Source organism: Acinonyx jubatus, chromosome D2 (genome assembly GCF_027475565.1).
Source record: "Acinonyx jubatus isolate Ajub_Pintada_27869175 chromosome D2, VMU_Ajub_asm_v1.0, whole genome shotgun sequence".
Lineage (NCBI taxonomy): Eukaryota > Metazoa > Chordata > Mammalia > Carnivora > Felidae > Acinonyx > Acinonyx jubatus.
The window spans coordinates 53,679,071-53,697,834 of NC_069393.1; the positions used below are offsets into that span (position 1 = coordinate 53,679,071).

An 18,764-nucleotide genomic window follows, 5' to 3' on the forward strand; every position below is an offset into this window, starting at 1 on the left:
AGCAAATTGATTTGATCTGAATCCTTAAGAACAAACCAAAGAAAAAAAAAAAAAGAAGGAAAAAAACCCCAAAAACCCAGACCAAAAGCAAGTACTTGAAAGAGCAAGAGGCATAAATCCCCAAATGAACTTTCCCACCCTCTCCTTCAGAGAGGAGGCAGAGAAAGAACTTTGGGAAACTTTTTAGGAAGCAAAGCCCCGGGGTTTTAGTGAAGGGTGGCTCTTGAGTAAGCTGGAGGGGCTCATGAATATTCATGATCAATTTGCATTCAGCTCTAGTGTTTTAGCGGCAAATGACTCCTTCCATCCCTTTGCGGTTTTAAGAAGCAGCTGCCTCATTTATAGTCCAGAGTCATCTTGCTTCGGGTCTGTACCTCAGCGAGTTTGCTTGAAGATGCTGGGCTCTGTGTGTAGGAGATTTGTTTTGTTCTCAAGTTTCCTGCGTGCTTTCCTGTTGTTAAATTAGCCAAGGGTTCTCTGCCAGGAGTTAGATAGAGAAGTTAATGTGGCAAGAGGCTGTCACAACAGGACCTCACAGTATGTCTTAAAAAAGACGAACCGCTTCTTGGGATGTGTGTATATGTATGGTGTGTGTCTGGGTGGGGGTGGAGTGAAGGGGTGGAGGGGTGAACAGTTTTATCTTAAAAAAGCAAGGCATATCTGGGTGACTATATTTAGATTTTGTCTAAAAACTGTAAGAGCAGCCTAGTTTGCACAGATGGTGTGCGCTCTCTGTCTTTTACCTCTTTTGGGCATTTTCTGCCACGATGGAGAGCCAGCTGCTTGCCAGCCCATGGGAGTCAGGGAGAGTCTCCACAGCAGTGTGGTTGTGTAGGGTTGCAAACCTTCTTCTTCATCTCTAATTTCTGATAGCCCCACACGTTTTTATCACATAGAATGCAGAGCAATGGGATGAGTAGTCAACGGGTTCTTAATGATAGTGATAAAAGCTATTAACGTTTACTAAGTCTTTACTCTGCGCCGGGAGCTATTCTAAACACATTACCTGTATTATTTATTCCTCACATCAACTTAAGAGGTGAGTGCTATCATTATCATTCCCATTTTCCACATGGTGGTGATATAATGAGAGTGTTGCTTGCCTTGGGATCACACTGTTAGTGAATGGTGAATTAAGATACAGGTCGTTGGACTCAGGGTCTATAGGCTTTTTTTCTATACTCTCACTGTTACACCTCCTGAAGGCTCTGGCTACTACGGCCACATGTGGTTGATTCGGAGTCTGCAGAGCTTTGAGCTACTGGGAGAAATGATACTGATGAAATCTCAAGTCTGAGAAGGAATCTGTGCTTTGCTATCAATTCACATACATTTTCTCACTTGGTGCTCATGGCCATTCTCTATGATAGACCCCAGGTATTGTTAGTTTTACCCTTTTACAAAAGGAAGAGAGTGGGACCAGGAGGGGTTATGTGACAGTAATCACACAGCTAGTTTTTCCAAGTCCAGACCAGAAATACCCTCCCTCTGGTTTCCCTTCTAACCTGCAGAGTGAGCCCAGTCATCTCTGAACTTCGGTCCCCACCCCCAGCCACTTTCAGTTCCCCAAGTGACCTTGTTCCTTTCCGCCCTCTCAGACTGTTACATGGCACTTGCTTCTGCCTTGAAGGCCTATCTGGCCTTCTCCTTCCCCTTCAGTCTGGAGCCCCACTGCCTAGATTTGAATCCCAGCTCCACCATTTACTAACTGAGTGCCTTGGTTTCTTCATCTATAAAATGAAGAGAATAATAATATCTACCTCATAGCGTTATTATAAAGACTAATTGAGGAATTTATGCAAAATTCTTAGAATAGGATCTGACGTATAGAGTATGTGTTCAGTAAATGTGAGCTGTTGCAATCATTCTTTCAAGCTTTATCTTGGTTACCAACTGCCACTTCATGCCTTCTCCTTCCCTTGAGCCTTAGAATAACCCCTGACTTGGATGTTTCTACACCTCCACTGCTTACGCCTAAGCTGGTGCTCATGATACTCATCCACATTGCTGTCCTCTGCATTTCCTCCCCCTTACCCTGATTATAATTTCTTTATTCACCTTTGGATTGGCAGTGTCTAGTACAATGTTTAACACATAATAGGAACTCAACAAATATTTAGCAAACTAAGTATTATTTTTTTAGCTGATGTTTATCCAAGAATCAGAAGGCTAGTTTAAAAGGGGACCCTATGACTCTTTTCTGATTATTGTGGTGCGTGGCACCATGAGCAACAAAGTCTCCCGTGACACCCTGTATGAGGCGGTGCGGGAAGTCCTGCCCAGGAACCAGCCAGCCCAAGCACCAGGAGTTTGGGGAGATGGTGGAGCTGCAGGTCAGCTTGAAGAACTATAACCCTCTGAAGGACAAATTCTTCTTGGGCAACGTCAGGCTTACATCCACTCCCTGCCCCACGTTCTCTGTATGTGTTTTAGGGGACCAGCAGCACTGTAATGAGGCCAAGGCTATGGTTATTCCCCACATGGACATTGAGGCATTGAAGAAACTCAACAAGAATAAAAACTTAGTCAAGAAGCTGGCCAAGAAGTATAATGCCTTTTTTGCTTCAGAATCTCTGAGCAAGCAGATCCCACAAATCCTGGGTCCAGGCCTGACTAAGCCTGGTAAGTTCCCTTCCTTGCTGGCCTACAATGAGAACATGGTGGTCAAAGTAGATGAAGTGAAGTTGGCCACATGAAGACGACAGATGATGAGCTTGTGAACAACATCGACTTAGCTGTCAATTTCCTGGTGTCATTGCTCGAGAAGAATTGGCAGAACCTCCTAGCTTTGATATTTCAAGAATACCATGGGCAAGCCCCAGTACCTGTACTAAGGCACAGTTTAATAAACCCTAGTGCTGCCAAAATAAGTAAGTAAATAAAAAAATAAATGAGAAATAAAAGGGGACCTATGAGTTTTCAGTAGAGTTCCCGCTGGTACATACCGCTCTTTTATTCACTCTATTAAGATACCCCCCTAAGTGAATACGCCGAGAAACAAGATGCATTCCTTCTAGGAGGCTGATCATCAGAGCTGATGTGGCCCCATGCCAGGGTACCCAGGTTGGCCTGTCCAGCTCTGGCAGAACTTTAGCCCCCACTCCCCATTCAGCCAGGGGCCAAACTAGAGATTTCAGATGCCTCATAGCACAACCTCACTATCTCTGAACAGAGCATCTGGTTCCAGAAATAGTGCCTCCCCAGCCCCATTTAATAGCAACCTTATAGTCCGAGACAATGTGTTCTGGTAATAGAAGAAAAACATACACTGCAGAGGTTGGCCCTGAGTAAAATCATAAAGTACGTTAAACTTGTTTCCAGCACCCTCCCTTTCCTCTTCCTGGCATACCTTCAAAGCAATTTGACAAATATTATTGTGTGTCTACCATTTGTAAGTCCCCATGCCAGATGGGTGAGATATAAACAGTTTGCTCACAGTCTAGTGAAGGAAGACAGACATATATACAACCAACTCTAACTGAAACCAGACTCTGTGAAGTGTTAATAATAAGAGCTAACATTGATTACTATGTACCAGGCACTGTAATTTTTATATGCATTGTGTCATAGAATCTTCACAACAAACCTGTGATATTGGTTTCTGCATCTCATAGCTGAGGAGGGAAGTCACTTGGCCAAGGGCCCAGAGATAGTATAGGAAGAGGGGACATTTATTTTATTCAAGTGTAATTAACATGTGGAGTTATATTAGTTTATATTAGTTATATTAGTTTTATTGATTCAACAATTCTATACATTACTTGGTGCTCATGATGATAAATGTACTCTTAATCCCCTTTACCTAGTTCATCCCCCGCTCTGGCAGCTACCAGTTTGTTCTCTGAATTTAAGAGTCTATTTTTGTTTTTCCCTCTTTGTTTGTTTTGTTTCTTAAAATCCACACGAATGAAATCCTATGGTATTTGTTTTTCTCTGACTGACTTATTTCGCTTAGCATTATACCCTCTAGATCCATCTATGTTGTTGCAAATGGCAAGATCTCAGTCTTTATTCTTTTTATGGCTGATTAATATTCCTTGAATATATATAATGCCTCTTCTTTCTTTATTTCATTTTTTTAAGTAAGCTCCATGCCCAACATGGGTCTTGAACTCACAACCCTGAGATCAAGGGTTGTGTGTTCCACTGACTGAGCCAGCCAGGTACCCCAACCATCTCTTCTTTATTCATTCATCTATTGATGGATGCTTGGGTTGCTTCCATATCTTGGATCTTGTAAATAATGCTGCAATAAACATAAGGGTGCATATATATTTTTTTAAAGTTTATTTATTTTTGAGAGAGAGAGGGAGAAGGAAAGGGAGAGAGGGAAGGGCAGAGAGAGGGAGAGGGAGAATCCCTAGTAGGCTCTGCACTGTCAGCATGGAGCACAATGCTGGGCTCAAACTCACGAACCTTGAGATTATGACCTGAGCCAAAATCAAGAGTTGGACACTCAACTGAGTGAGCCTCCCAGGTGTCCCTGGTGCACATACTTTTAAAATTAGTGTTTTCATTTTCCTTGGGTAAATACCCAGTAGTGGAATTACTAGATGATATGGTAGTTCTATTTTTATTTTTTGAGGAAGCTCCATACTGTTTTCCACAGTGGCTGCACCAGCTTGCATTCCCACCAACAGTGCATGAGGATTCATTTTTCTCCACATCCTCACCAACACTTATTATTTCATATGTTTTTGATTTTAGCTAATCTGATAGGTGTGAGGTGATATCTCATTGTGGTGTGATTTGCATTTCTCTGATGATGAGTGATGTTGAGCATCTTTTCATGTATCTGTTGGCAATCTGTATGTCTTTCTTGAAAAAATGTCTATTCATGTCTCCTGTCCATTTTTCAATTGGATTATTTTGTTTGTTTGTTTGTTTGTTTTGGTGTTGAGTTGTATAAATTCTTTATATATTTTGGATATTAACCCCTTGTCAGATGTGTCATTTGCAAACATCTTCTCCCATTCAGTAGGTTGCCTTTTTGTTTTCTTGATGGTTTCCTTTGTTGTACAAAAGCTTTTTATTTTGGTGTAATATCAATAGTTTGATTTTGTTTTTGTTTCCTTTGCCAGAGGAGACTTTCAGTCACAGATTACCTATGTCATTGCAGGATCATGGGAAATGTCATTCATTCATTCGTTCGTTCATTCATTCAGCCAGGGGCCATTTGTTTCTTCAATAAATGAAGGGTTTATTCGTTTATTCAATACATGGCCTAGAACAGGAAGCTAACCTCTAATTTGCCATACAAGAAAGAAGTCTGAATTTATCGCACACAAACTATTATTACTAAAAAGGCCCTGTGAAGAGTTTCTAAATATCTCCCACTTTTTCTCCATGGCTCCAAGTCTCCCTGCTTTTATTCCCTGCCTCCAACCTGAGAAGTACTGAAGAAGTATTGTCTCTAGAACCCTTTCCTGGATGTTTGGAGTACCATGGAGTAGGGGCAGCAGGGACTCAGGGCTCTGAGACTGGGAATAGTGTGCCTGGGGCATTGTACCCACTCTGCAGAAGTGAGGTGGGAATGATTCTAGGTGCAAAGGGGGGAAGTGGGTGCAGAGAGGACCAGTGGAATTTCTTTAGTTTGGAAAATTGAGGGAATTATGAGGAAAAAAGAAGCTGTTGGAGAAAAGAAGGCAGAGGAGAGTTTGTGTAACATGCTTCCATCCTGTTGTGTTTGTGCTAGAATATCAACATGACTTTAGAGACCCAGGAACAATGGCACTACATGTCCTTCATAAAGAAGTGTTTCCTTTTGATTCATAGAAGGGATGTGGACAATTCTTTATGACCGTGAGAGTGTAAGTAATATGGCACATGCCTGTTAAAGAAAACATGAAAATATAGATTAGGGGAGAAAAGAAAAACAATCATTCCCGACAATATCTTGGTGTATTTCCTTGCAGTTCCTTTTACTATGCCTGTGTTGTTTCTCTTTTTGCATTTTCTTGGCTAGGATCTTGAAAAATTATGAGATGGCATTATGATTGTTAGGCTGTACATACAGTTTTAAAGCCTGGATTTTAGCATAGCAGTGAAGCACGAACATTTCTATCTTAGCCTTGCTCTGTTATCACAATTTTTATGGTCCTATAATTTAATAATTCTCCTGTTATTGAACATTTAGGTTGTTACCATTTCCAATAAACGTCTTTATGCATAAAGTTTTTCCATACGTAGGGTTGCATGCTAGGATAGATAGAGTCCCAGAAGTAGAAATACCAGATTAAAACTTGTAAATAGTTTTTAAACTTCTTTATTACTGTTGCCAAGTTGCTTTCTGTAAGGGTGGACATTTCATGCTTCCACAAGCAACTCCTGTTTTGTTGCATCCCTGACAGCTTTGGTGTTTTTTTAAAAAATAATCTTATCTACTTTTATGTTGTTTTAATTTGTGTTTTTTTAATTTTGTTATTAATTTTGAGAGAGAGAGAGCATGAGCAGGGGAGGGGCAGAGAGAGAGAGTCCCAAGCAAGCTCTGCACTGGCAATGCAGAGCCCAACATCGGGCTCAAACTCATGAAACTGTCAGATTGTGACCTGAGCCAAAATCAAGAGTAGGACGCTCAACCTACTGAGCCACCCAGGCACCCCGAATTAGTATTTCTTTAATTACCAGTAAATTCAGTGTTTTTTAACATAATGTCCTTCTTCTTTTGTATACTGTTTATATCCTTTGCCCTTTTATTACTTATTTGGATTTTATGTTTTCAATTTAATTTATGTGAGCTCTTCATCAAATAAAGATATTCAAGTTTTTCTGCCATATTCACAACAGTTTTTCTGAGTCTTCCCTTAGTGTTTTTTTTGTACAAAGACTTATAGCTGTAAATAGATCCAATACACTTTTATCAGTGATGCTGTGGTTTTCAAAATAGTTTGATACTGCATTTTTATGGTCTCTTTAACCCAGAATAATATATATTTTTTAAGTTCCAAGTGATTGTTATTTTTGTTTAAACTATTAATTTTAATTAAAATTTCATTTTATTTCACAATGGATAGAGAATATGGCTTTATAATTTCTGAGGTTTCTTTGTACTTAAGCATGTAGTGAATTTTTTGTGAATGCTTATAAAGGAGATATATTCTGTTTTTAAGACATGAGAGTGGGTATTTAAAAATCTATCCAGTCATTTCAATCATATGGTAACCCCTCCCCAAGCATAATTTTCTCCTATGTGAAATGATAGTCAATATCCATTATTTTCAGTTCTGGTGGGGAAATGCGACCTGAGTCATTTTTATTGTGGCTTGTTAGAAAAGTAGGGGCATGATGAAAAGTTGGGAGTACGGAGGGAAGGTCAAGAAGATGCAGAGAAGGAGTAATTCAGTGTTGGGAAAGAGACAAGAAGGTGAGAGGAAGTTCTCAGGTGACACCTGAAGCAGCTGAGCCTCGTATGGCTAGGAAGTATGCAGTGGCTGTGAGTGAGAATTACCCGGCCTCTCTGTTTCATGTAACCATGGCAGGTTCCAGGAGGCCAGAGCCAGGATGTGGGACTGTTTGGCAGGATTTAAGAGGTGGGGTCAGAATCACTGAACCATAAAACTAAAACAGTATCGCTTAAGTGGATAAAGACTCAGACACATGCACAAAAAGACATCTGAAGTGATGCGTCATCAGTAAAATAATTTTTTAGGCTTTGTGCTCAAAAGACAGGGTAGATAGGACCTGAACAACCCTTGTTTCCAGTGAACAGGGTTAGTTAACAGAAATTAATAGTACAGTACTCATATTTTCTAATTTCAGCTATGTAAAAACGTTGCTGGTACCATCTTTTGCTTAATGTCTTCTTTTAAATATTTTTTTAAATTAATTTATTTGGAGAGACAGAGAGAGTGCACGGGAGGGGCAGAGAGAGAGAGAGAGAGAGAGAGAGAGAGAGAATCCTGCTGTCATTGTGGAGCCTGTCACAATTGTGGGGCCTGCTGTCATTGTGGGGCTCGATCCCACGAACCATGAGATCATGACCTGAGCCAAAATCGAGTCAGATGCTTCACTGACTGAGTCACCCAGGAGCCCCTATGTTTTCTTTTTATTGCTTTCTTTTGGTGAATTGAGAAATAGATTTTTTCATAGAAATAGAGCTTTTCCCCATAGATTTACTTTCTTTTTCTTCTTTTTTGGTCAATATAGTAACCGAGGTAGGCTGCAAAGATTATAGCTCCTAATCTTTAGAATTCATGCATGTCCTGTTGAAAAAGAGTCTTCACAGATGTGATTAAATTAAGGATCTTTAACTAGGGAGAGTATCCTGGATTAGCCAGGCGGGCCCTAAATGCAACCAATATCCTTATAAGAGGGAGGGAGTGGGGAATTTGTCACAGAAGGCAATGTAACCACTGAAGCAAGATGCTGTGCCTCTGGCTTTGAATGTGGGGGAGAGGGCCACTAGCCAAGGAACGCATGGAATGGAGTTTAGAAGATGGAAAAGGAAGAACGGCTCTGCCAACACCCTGATTTCAGCCCAATGAAGCTGATTTCAGACTTTGGACCTGTGAAACTGTGAGAGAGTAAATGTGTATTTTGCTTTAAGCCACCAAGTTGGTGGTAATTTGTTATGGCAGCTGTAGGAAACGAATACAGTAAGTTTTTAATGCGTGGAAGTGGTGGTGACTTTAGTTAGTTAACCTACAGGTTCCGTGTGTATCGGACCACCTGCTGTTCTAGTCACGTTACAGCTGTTAACTCAGTTCTCAAACAAGTTTTGGAGATCAGTACTGTTTACTGTCCCTGTCTTACAAACGAGAGACTAAAGAAGTGAGTTAGCAAAAGTCTCTCCATTGGTCCGTGTTGAAGTTGAGATTTGAACTCATAGTTGTTGATCTTACTATTATTTTGAGATATAATTCACATACCACATAATTCACCCACTTAACATCCACTTTTCGGTGTTTTTTACTACGTTCACAGAATTGTGTAGTCATCGCTACAATCAATTTTGGAACATTTTATCACCCCAGAAAGAAACTCTGTACCCATTAGTCACTTCCATTCCATCTCCACATACCGTTTCTTCCCCCCACAGCCTTTGGCAAACACCGGCCTCCTTTCTGCTAAAGTTTTGCCTCTTCTGAACATTTCCTATCATATATTCCACTGTATGGATAAACCACATTTTATCCATTCATCACTTAGTGGATATTTGAGGTGTGTCTACCTTTTATCATTATGAATAATGCTGCTCTGAGCATTCATGGACTAGTTTTTGTGTGGATCTATGTTCTTAATTTCTCTTGGATATATACCAAGAAGTGGGTCATATGTCTATGCTTAACCATTTGAGGAACTGCCAGACTGTTTTCCAAAGTAGCTGCATCATTTTACTTTCCCACCAGCAGTGTGTGATGGTTGCAGTCTCTCTCCATCCTTACCTAGCCCTTTTTATTTTTTTATTGATCTTTGATTATAGCCATCATATTGAGCGTGAAGTGGCATCTCGTGGCTTTGATTTGCATTTCCTTGATGACTAATGATTCTGAGCATCGGTTTGTGTGTTTAATGGGTATTTGTAGATCTTCTTTGGAGTAGGAACCTTTGTCTAATCCATAGTCATGAACATTTGCACTTATGTTTTGTTTGAACGATTTTCTGGTTTTAGCTCTCACATTTAGGTCTTTGATCCATTTTGAATAATTTTTGGATGTGGTATGAGGTGGAGGCCCAACTTCATGTGAATATCCAGTTGTCCCAGCACTATTTATTGGAAAGATTATTCTCTTCCCCAGTGAATTTTCTTGGCAGCCTTGTTGAAAAGCAATTGACTGTAAATGTGAGGACTCTCAGCTCTATTCTGTTGATCTGTATGTCTATCTCTGTGTCAGTTCCACCCTGTCTTGATTACTATAACTTTGTAGTAAGTTTAAAAATCAGAGTCAGTTCTTTTTTTCAAGATTGTTTTTACTCTTTGGGGTCCCTTGAATTTCCATATGAATTTTAGGATCAGCTTGTCAATTTCTGCAAGGAAGCCAGCTGGAATTTTCATTTTATTCTCCGTGTATCCTTTATGAACCATTGGCTTTTTTAAAAAAAACTTTTTTACATGTATTTATTTTTGAGAGGCAGAGAGAGAGAGAGAGAGAGAGAGAGAGAGAGTGAGCACAAGTGGGGGAGGGACAGAGAGAGAATGAGGCATAGGATCCAAAGCAGGCTCCAAGCTGTGCACAGAGCCTGACGCAGGGCTCAAACTCACAAACTGTGAGATCATGATCTGAGCCAAAGTTGGACGTTTAACTGACTGAGCCACCCAGGCACCCCATGAACCACTGGCTTTTTAAATCCAAGTTGAGTCTCTGGAGTTTTCATGGAGGAATTTATATTAGTTCACATTTATTTTACGTACCATTCTTGTTTTATTCTCCCTGGTGTTGAATGTTTTCTCATATTATGCTTTTTGCTATATGGACTCTGCACTTTTGCTTATTTATTTTTATATTTCTAGAAAGCTGTGGATAACAGATATCTTATTTTTATTTTTGTCTGTGGATATATTAAATGAAAATAAAAACATTCCTGAGCTTAAGTTTATCTTAATATCAAAGTAAAAACAAGAGTAATTGTGGCTGTGTTATGAAAGGTAAGAATTTAAGAGCTTTTGCTTCCCTTGGTCTTCCTTTCTTATTTTAATTATTTAATTTCATAATATTATAAATTCCAGTATCTAAAACTATATTAGGCATTTATTTAATAGGTTTTTCCTTTTTATTTGGATATTAATAATTATACTCATCCCTCCATGGATTTAATTGGTTTCAATATAGTTCTTTTCTCATTATGCGTTCAATCCCATCCTTGAGTTCTTAATTTTGTTTCTCTTCATAATGCTCTAGTCAGCATACAAAGTAATTTTTTAGAAAGGGCATCAGTGTGGTAAGAGGGTGACAATTTGTCTAAATATAGACATCTTATCCCCTCCTGTACTTGCAAATATTCTTCTACTGTCTTGAGGTGTCTGGTGCTGAGAAGTTTGAGGACGGCTGTTTTCCAGCCCTAATGTTCTTCTGTTCTCTAGTTGTGACATTTATACTTCTTACAGCAAGACAACTGAGTACAGACTTCCTTTCACAGATTTTGCCTAGAATATGGTAAACCCCCTTGATTGCCAAATTCAAGACTTCTTTAGGAGCAAGAAAGATTTCTCTTGGCATAACTCCTATCAGTGTTCCTGCTTTGTTCATTTTTTCCCTCCAGGACCTATTATTTGGATCTCTAATCTCTGAACACCATCTACCTTTCTCTATCTCTTTCTTTCTCTTTCCTTTCCTTCATTGGTTTTTCTTTGTATTCTGAGAGTGTTTTCCTACAATATGCTCTACATCACTGATGCAATTTTCCTTAATTATCTCCAATATAAACTTTTCATTCAGCTGCAGTGTTTTCGGTTACCATGATCTTTTATCTTAGTCTGTTCTCTTCTCATAGCAACATCCTCTTGTATCTAACTAAAAAATAAACAAGGAAAGATTTCTCTCTCGTTCTTGCATCATATCTATTTTAGAGGCAAGCTTTTCCTTCATCGTTCTTTCTACTTTACTGTAAAATTTATTTAGTCTAAGGCCTTACCCTTAAAAAAAAAAAGATTGCTTTTGTATGTGTGTGCAAATGAATGTGTGTATTTTTCACCTTGTTCTAAAAAGAATTGAAGGAAGTGTTGGGGGAGATTCATCCTAGCCCACTGTTAGAGATGATTGGAATGCATAGTCTCCCCTTGGCCCCCTCAAATTCCCTTTGGATCCTGGAAGAATGCAGTCACTAAGTGCTAGATCCCCTTCTACATGTGGGAAGATATTTCAATCCTCTAGCCAAAAAAAGCTAACTCAGATCCAGGAAGGAAGGCAAATGTCCTGTCACTATTTAGTCATGTTTGAGAGGACAGTCTATAGTTGTCAGAATTCTCTCAATGTTATTGTCCAGAGGCATAAAGACATCCAGGAAGGACCCTTCTTAGGACCTGTTTTCTTCTCTTGTCCCTTCCCTACTGACAGCAAATTTATGTTGAACTGAAGAGTGAGCAGCTGTTCCACTGCTTAGTGCCTTGCCTGAGTAATGCCTTTTTTTTTGGAGATCAATTCTAAGATCTCTTTATACTCATGGTAGACACATGGCTGCCAATTCACAGAGGCAAAAACAAACTCAAACAAACAAAACAAAGCGAGACAAAACAACCAACCCGGGGCTTCTCAAAGAGTTACCCTTGCCTCTCCCATCACACTCTGCTGCTCTTCTCCCGTAATGTGGGTTTGTTCTTTCTAAGTTAATGGGTGTTTAGGAGGGCCAACTAAGGCCTCTACTTACTTGTGCCTGGTTATGCTGCCATGTCTCAGAAGAGATGATGCTGGCCATTAGTGTCATGTCTTAATTTGAATACAGCGGCTTTTCATTTGGGAAAAAAAATCCCATTTCTTTTAAGGCATAGTTGTAGATTTTCACAAAAATGTGGGAGTGTGGCAAAGTATTTTCACTTATGCTACCATCATGCTTGGTGGTCATAAGACTTGGCTTTGTGAAATCATTTTGGCAGCAGTCTAGGGAATGAACCAAGATTGGTGAGCGATGGAGGGAGACTCGTATTGGGTTTCTGCAGTAGCCCAGTAGGCGAGAAGTGATGGGGACCTGCACTAAGGCATTGATGGTGCAGGGTGTGGGGGTAGGGGAATGAATGGGAGGGGCTGGATTTAGACAATTTTCTGAATTATAGAGTCTGAAGTAGAGAGCTAAGTGGTTTGTTGGGAGAGAAGGAGAAAGAGATGTCAAGACTTATTCTCAAGTTTAGATTTGAATGATTGGGTCAGTAAGTGCTTATAAAATAAGGCTAGGAAGTGGGGAAGGAGAGTAGATTTGACAGAGGAGAAGAGAGATAACAAGTTCATCCTGGCACATGCTGAACACGAGATGGTTATAAGACATCAAGCAGAGATACTATGTTGATTGCTGGAAATTTGGGTCTAGAGCTTAGAGAGGTCTGTCCAAAATCCAGAGATAATGAGAGTTGGAGTTGGAAAGGATGGGCAGGAATAAATCTCCTTGGAAAGGGTAGAGAATGAAAACAGAAGAGGATGAAGAATGATACCTAATAAGTACCAACATTAATAAAGGGATGGGAAGAGAAAGGATTTGAGAAAAGAGATTCAGAATCTCTTCTGGTATTTGTGCTTTCTGTTGCTTATTTTGGTAGCTGAGTGCCTTTCTTTTTTTTTTATTTTTTTATTTTTTTAATGTTTATTTTTGAGAGAGAGACAGAGAGACAGAGTATGAGTTGGGGAGGACCAGAGAGAGAGGGAGACACAGAATCTGAAGCAGGCTCCAGGCTCTGAGCTGTTCAAGCCCAATGTGGGGCTTGAACCCACAAACTGTGAGATCATGACCTGAGCCAAAGTCAGCCACCCAGGTGCCCCATGAGTGGTTTGCTTTCTTACATTCCTGCAGGGTTGCCTTCTCCACACCATCGTGATGTCACAAGTTTTGGTTAAATCCATATGCAATGTTTCCTTTAGCATGACTAATTATTGTTTGTGTCTCAGATGTTCTTTCCTATAGGACTTTTTATTTTTACTGACATTAATAAGGCCTCTCACTTCTTTATATGCTTAGTTCTCAGTGTCTCTCTATTAGTAATCCTTTTTTGCAAACCCTTTGATACACTTTCCTACGTAGTCAGTAATTTTTCTTTTTCGTCCTTCTTTTCTTGTCTGTTCTTTTTTAAAACCTCCTCTCTGAACCTGTTGTCCTATCCCCATCTAAGCTCATTGCTCTTCTAGACTGCTGCATGGTTGTCTTCCTGGACTTCTTCCCCTGACCTTTCTACTGTTGATTTTGATTCTCCGTTTGTACTACATCTTTTCCTTTTTCTAGGTTCACTACCTCATTTGGGTGGAGCACATCCTTTGGTATTTCCTGAGAAAAGGTGCATTGGATTAAAAATGTTGAGGCCTTTGTGTCTTTTGGATTTTTGAAGTCTGATGCTATTCTTATTCCCAATTATTTTTATGCCACTTGTTCCTCCCACCCCACCCTCTGTTTTCTAGGAAGCATTTAGGATTTTTTCTTTATCCCTTATGTACTAAACATGTATAGTGATGTACTTTGGGGTGTGTTTATTTTCATCTATTGTGTTGGGCATTCAGCCCCTCCCATCTGGCAACTCAGGTCCTTTAGTTCTGGGAAATTTTCTCATATGGTTTCTTTGATAATTTTCTTTCCGTGGTTTTCTCTGATCTTTCTTTCTGGAAGGTGTATTAGTCAGGTGCTGTCTCTCTTGTATTAATAATTTTAATTTCTTGTGTTTTCTCCCCATCCTCTTTGGCAGTCAGCTCTACCTTCTAGGATATTTTCTCAACTTTATTCTTAAAATTTCAAAGACATTTGTCAAGTTCATTTTTCAGTTATTGTAGTTTAAAATTCTAAAAACTTGTTTTTATTTTCTAATTGTTTATTTAAACAAAATTGTACACTCTTTTGGTCTCACAGATGCAATTTTTTTCTCATCTCTGTGAGGATAATAATTGAAATTTTCCCCTCTGTTTCCTCTGGGCTTGTTTATTTGTTTTCATTTTAGTCTTTCCCATTGAAGTCTTTTCCCACATATTATTATTATCTTTACACAATTCTGTCAGGTCAATGTTATTATTATCCTCTTTTTATGGTTAACATGTCTTAGAAAGTATATCACTGCTTTATTTTTCTTACCAGGGATGTCTGAAAAAGTTATCAGAAACCAGCCAAATCCACAGTCCAGCCTCTTGATCAAGCTGAATTCTCTGTTGAGTCCTAGAGTCTCTGCTTGCCCTCCTATACTTTACTTTTCCTAAATGCCAGATAGAGTTCTCTTACTATATGAGATAGATCTGTTACAAAGATTTGCTCTTTTTAAAATTTAACTGAATGTTTCTCCTTTCCTGCATCTTCCTTCTGCCATTTGCACTAGTACTTCCCTCTGAGCCATAGAGGTGGACCAGATCTAAATCCCTTTCCGTGGGATAGTCCCTCAGATATTTGAAAGGATATTGTCATGACTCCTCCGTGTCTGCCATTCCCCAGCTGAAGAGGCCTCAGCTTTCCTACTGTATTTCACTGTTTTGTCAAGTTCCAGTTGGCTAACACTTGTTTTTTGGGAAGCTTCAGATCAGTTCTAGGCTGTTAAGGTCTCACTTTAAGTGTGTTGTCTGAAACTTAATACAGAGTCCAGATGTGCTTTGAAAGCCTGAGCCTTGACTGGGGTCCTGTCACTTTATTCATGTGTCCTGCAGTTGGTTTAGTTTTAACTTAACAGAGTGTCATATGCTCTAACATCTTTTCCTAGTAGGTGATAGTTTTGATAAGCGTCTCACAAATTTTAATTTCTGAGACTCTGAGCTGCTTACTTCTACTTCCTTTTGATTAGGGCTATGAGTATGTTGTCCTTCTTGGTTATTGCTTTTACTACTTAGGATTTCCTTTATAAGGCCAATTGCTCTTGACCTTAGATATTAACCCCAAATGGAGGTTCTAAGGTGATATTAAAAAATGGAAAGATCTTGTTAATGTAAACTACATAAATAAAAACTATCATATGCAAATTTGAAAAGGAAGATACAACGTAAACAGGAGTTTTCCAGGTACCATGTTAAGCACGTTGAACCCATTACCTCATTTGACCTTTACAAAAATCTTATGACATGAGAAATGCTGTTATTCCTGTTTTAAAACTGAGGAAGTGAGGCCAATACCATATAGCTAGGAAGGCCAAAGGTGTGATACAGTCCTAGAAACGCCACGCTCAAGGCTGATAATGCTGTTACCTAGAGAATTGAAGCTCACACATTACATTTTGTGCTAATTATAGCTAATATTATTGAATGGAATTATCTTATATAAACTACTGAGGTGTATTACATCTGTTTCTTTTAACAGAGCATACCAAGGATAAAAACGTTTATTTGACAGATCAAGGCGATGACATTGACATTCTGAACATTAATTCTTACAGTTCTTTAAGAGCAGGGATTATTCATACTTTATATATCTTATTAATACTTATATATATCTTATACATACTTATGTATATCTTATATATCTTATAAAGTTTTATTCATACTTTATATATCCAGTACCAAGCACATTCCAGACAATCAAATGTTATTCAAATCAGTGCAAGCGTGAATATATAAATGAGTACATAATGAATGAATGAATGAATGAATGAATGAAATTATAAGATATCAGTGACTAGTAAAGTTTTTAGGTCTATTAAAGTTTTGAGGCCTATTTGCCCCATACATCTTCAATAAATTTGTCCCTGTTTAAATCTTCAATAGGTTGCTTTGCTTTATGAGCTCATATGTTTGCTCTTTGTAATGTTTTCATCTCATTGTCAGTGTTCTAAATGGAACATCCATAGATATGACATGTACCTGAAGCTCTTTGTAGATGGGGAGAGTAAAAGGAAGTTGCTGTAGGTAGCTCAGGTCATTGTGTCCAAGGGAGACAAATAAAGTCATGTTTGATCCAGACCATGGGTGTATTCAAGGGCTTTGATCCAAGGTGGGGGTCCAGCTGCAGGGGCATCTGGGAAGTACATCCTTGGTCTGTTGCCAAGTCATTGGGCAGAAACGTCTGTCTGAGGTCACTGGAAACTGAATTCAGATCCTACATGAAAGTAGTGGACTGAAACCAGCATACAAGGTCACTCCCCTACCAATTTGGTCAACATCTGTGGTCTGACTCTAATCCTAAGGTGGAAATGAAGCAAGGACCAGGAACTGGGTGGCCAGACTCTAATGTACTCTATGATGAATTTACCTAAGGAGGTTTGCCCAGATTCTCCCAAAGGGGTGGTTAAATTCTTTGCAGGACACTTGACCCAAGGCATGGAAGCAACATGGGTTTTCAGATGCTCTCCCATTGTGGTGAAGAAATTCCCAATATACTGTAGGAATTAGGTGGAGTTGATCCTCAGGAGATAAACCTATTGTGTCTTCACCAGAGTAGGGCAAAGCTGGACAGGCGCAAACAGAGAGGGACAAATTGCTAATGGAACTTTTGTGAGTAGGAGCTTCTGTCTCTCCTTTGAAACTTCTGCCCTCCAATTTATTGTCTGTCTCAAAATACACTGCTCTGGGGGTGCCTGGGTGACTCAGCTGGTTAAGTGTCTGACTTTGATTTCAGCTAAGGTCATCATTTCGTGGTTCGTGAATTTGAGCTCTGCATCGGACTCTGCACCGACAATGTGGACCTGCTTGGGATTCTCTCTCCCTCTCTCTCTCTCTGCTCTTCCCCTGCTCATGCTGTTTCTGTCTCTCTCAAAATAAATAAATAAACTTAAAAAAATACATTGCTCTGAACTGAAGATAATACTTCAGAGAGAGTGCAATGAAGGCATTGATTTGCAGGGAGTGGTTCATAAAAGGACTTACATTGTGCCAAGACCTATGCTAAGTGCTTGACTTTCACTATCTCATTTATCCCTACAACAACACTTTTTGACCCATCAAGCTATATATAGAGTATTTCCACCACTCAAAAAGTTCCCTCATGATTCAGTGCAAATTTGTTTACTTTTAATTGATTCATTGAGTAAAGAACTGGAAATCACTATGGGCGGTATATTCCCTTTCTGCATCACATTGGAAGTGAGATGTTGACAAACTGGGTGGGTGGGTATGTCCAGAATGGGAAAGGATTCAGAGACCATGTTGTATAAAGAACATGTGTCAAAAGAAATAGTGACATGAATATGACTGGTACTAATATGGTAGTTCTAAGAAAAATTGGAAACCTGCGTTTGGTCAATCAAGGTTAGCCAAATATTTTAAGAGACTTTCCAATATTGGAGGAAAGGGTTATTATAGGGCCATTTGGGGGAAGTCCGAGGTCTTAGGACAGTCATGGGCAGAGAGGATATGAAGGAGGGAGAGAAATTTTCCCTGTTGTGTTAGTGACTGCATCCTGCATTAGTTCATCTCAGCTTTGTTTTTTCTTCCCGCCCCACCCCCCACAGTCTTTCCATTATTTTATCTATTTATGAGTTGCTTCTCTAAGAACTCTTAAGTCTGCCTGTTTAACTCCTGGTCCTCTGTATCACAAATTCTACTGGTTTCAGGATTCTTGGATGATAGTAGGTATGGTGAGGTGGAGGCATAAAGAATATTCAGGATAAAAAGACATGGGACTGGAAGTAGAAGACTTGGTTGAGTTGTACACCCAGTAGCATATAGGTGGGGCAAGTGTCCTTGCTCTTCAGCCTCAGCTTTTGCATACTTGTAAAATGGAACTCTGTGTGTGTGTGTGTGTGTGTGTGTGTGTGTGTGTGTGTGTCCTAGGGAGTTTCTCTGAGGATCAAAAAGAGAGGGAACATAAATGCGTTTGCAAACTGTTGTTGAGATAATTGAAATGTAAAGTTTTCTATCACTATTGCCATTGTGACATTACCATTTGCAAGACCTCCTTTAATTTGGAAGCCCCTTAAGCCACAATGATTTGTGTAGTGGGGTCATTACTGTGTTGGAGCCTTAAATGGAGACTTTATCCATGATTTCTGAAAGGTCACCCACCCCAGAGACACATGTGAACAGAAAACAAATTTGTTTGTTAATTGGTTTCAGTTCTGTTGGCTTCAAATAGAGATCTCTGGGAGTCCTTGGCTGGCACATCAAGGGGACATTTCGAAGGAAATCTGTATGAGACCTCAGAGCAAATAGGCACTCAGCTATTTCCTTTCTAAAAAGGAAAAAAATTCTGCTTGTTTGGGTGCATGAACATATGTATAACAGCTTGCTCTA

General features: G+C 39.5%; 1 protein-coding gene and 1 pseudogene across 4 annotated transcripts in view; both read left to right on the top strand.

The window, feature by feature from the left end:
- Positions 1 to 18,764, top strand: part of ENTPD1 (ectonucleoside triphosphate diphosphohydrolase 1) — a 128,784-nt gene that overhangs the window by 39,701 nt on the left and 70,319 nt on the right. Inside the window, exon 2 of one of the 4 annotated variants that reach the window (XM_053207299.1) lies at positions 5,696 to 5,810. The exons of the other annotated variants lie outside the window; for them this stretch is intronic. The gene's annotated coding sequence lies outside the window, so the exon portion shown is untranslated. The remainder of the gene's footprint in view (positions 1 to 5,695; positions 5,811 to 18,764) is intronic. 4 annotated transcript variants of the gene reach the window in all.
- Positions 2 to 4,275, top strand: LOC113600243 (60S ribosomal protein L10a-like; annotated as a pseudogene).